The sequence below is a fragment of the Psammomys obesus genome, unplaced genomic scaffold (assembly GCF_907164565.1).
Source record: "Psammomys obesus unplaced genomic scaffold, mPsaObe1.curated_primary_1811, whole genome shotgun sequence".
NCBI classification, from domain to species: domain Eukaryota; kingdom Metazoa; phylum Chordata; class Mammalia; order Rodentia; family Muridae; genus Psammomys; species Psammomys obesus.
In genome coordinates, this window is record NW_026588752.1 from 9364079 (window position 1) to 9366367 (window position 2289).

Sequence of the window (2289 nt, forward strand, 5' to 3'; positions counted from 1 at the left end):
TAAGTACTGAGATGCAAAAACAAAACAAAACAAAACAACAAAAACCAAAAACCCTCTAAATTAAATTCCTCTTAAAGCCCCACTAGTAGGTAAATGTCCTTAAATAGTAGCTATTAGTGGACAGAATATGTAGAATGCTATTCTACCCTGAAGAAACCTTAAGCTGAATTCTATTGTTAAAAATATATCTGTGGCTAAGGCTGCATTACTTAGGGCTTGTCCAGCAAACAGGTCCTGTGGTTTGAATCCCAGCATTTCTTTCCTCTCCCTCCTCCCCCACCTCTAAAACAAGATAAAAGATACAGTGTGGTAAATTTTATTTATTTATTTATTTATTTGTTTAGAGGCAGGGTTTCACTATGCAGCCCTGGCTGGCCTGGAACTCGATATGTGGAATAGGCTGACTTTAAACTCACAAAGATTAAAAGGTGTGTGCCACCACACCCAGCCCCTCATACATTTTAAATATTGTGAATTTCACACTGTGAGGAGTATACAACTCAGAATTCCCTCCCAGCCCTAGGAAACTGTTCATCTGTTTACTGTCCCTTTAAATTTGCCTTTTCTGGGGATGTGATATACTGTTTCACAGCCTGCTGAGTCTGCCTATTTTCTTATCATGAAATTATTGTATCAATTCATGGGAAACAAGGCCATTTTTCAATTTGGAGTTATTATGAAAGTCTTTATGTGAATACATTTTTACTTCTCATTGGTGGATACATTTTTACTTCTCTTTTGGGACCATATGTAATCTTAAATTTACATAGTTATTTTACACATACGCTTAATTTTCTGGGAAACCTCCAAATTGTTTTCCAAAGAGCCTGGGCTATTTTACTTTCTCACTCGCAGTACAAAAGGCTCCTGCTTTCCTGGATCTTGGCCATTGCATGTTCTTGTCTGCCATGTTGTAAATGTGGAGGTCAAAGGACCATTTTGTGGAGTCTGTTCTCTTTTTCCTCCTTTTTGTGGAGCCAACTCGGGTCTTAAGGCTTGTGCGGCAAGTACTTTCACACTCTGACCACCTCACCGGCCCTTCCTCTTCTGCTTCTTGTCTTTTTGCCTCTGTCTCTCTTTTGTTTTTATTTATTTGTTTTTGACATAGTCTTATGCTATTGCTCAGGTTGGTCTGAAATCTGTGATGCTTTTCTTGTTTCAGCCTCTTGAATGCTGGGATTACAAAGTATGCACTCCCGCCCTTAGCTATTTTTGTTTTCTTTAAAACTGTCTCTAAATTTATTTTTATCATTTTTAATTATGGGGAGGGCATGCACACACATATACGTGGTAGCTTAACAGTGGCTACCCCCTCCTTCTGGTTTAATGAGTTCTAAGTGACATATATGACTTAATGTTTACTTTCTCAGCAAAGCAAAGGTCTGTGGCATTATTCAGTCCTAACCTGTGCGCTTTTGCTGTGGATTGAGTTATGGTCTTAGTTTCATCCTCTGACTATTCCCCCTGTATCTACAAATAAACATCGTTCTGCAACTGCTCTGTAAGCCGCGACCTCTCTATGCTTATACATTCTAGGTTTTTTTCTTCTTTTCTTCCTTTTCTTTTCAGTAGGCAATGATGGAACTCATGGCTTCATGCAAATGAGGCAGGTGTTCTTTCAGCACACCCCAACTGCAGCCCAAATCCTTCTTTTTGTTTTTTAAAGCTTTTTTTTAGACTTTTTTCATTTGTATGGGTGCTTTGTCTGCATGCGTACCTGGTGCCCTCCGAGGTCAGAAGAAGGGGTTCCAGGAGGATCCCCTAGAACTGGAGTCACAGACAGTCGGTATGGGAATTCGACCAGGGTCCTCTAGAAGACTAGCAAGTGCTCCCAACTACTGAATCAGCGCTCCTGTTTCTAATAGTTTATTTATTCCCTTACACTCTTTAGGCCTTTCTACAGGTAGGATCATGTCATCTGTGATTAAAGATGGTTTTATCTCTTCCTTTCTAAGCTGGATGTTTCTTTATCCCTGGGATGCGATTCCTGTTTTGAGGTGTCTGCCTGGAATGGTCTCCCTATAGATAACCCATAGCTCACCCCCTCTTCTCTTTAGATGGCTACTCATGTCAGTTTCTCCTGGAGGCCTTTGTGGGACACCTTCCTTAAAGCTGAATCACTCCCTGCCTCCTGTCCACTTTAGCCCTCTTTTTTCACTGTATGTATCTCCTTTGCACGGATACACACTCCATGTCCGTGCCCACAAACACACAGAATCAGCCCTCCATATATACATACATATATATATATATATATATATATATATATATATATATATATATATATAT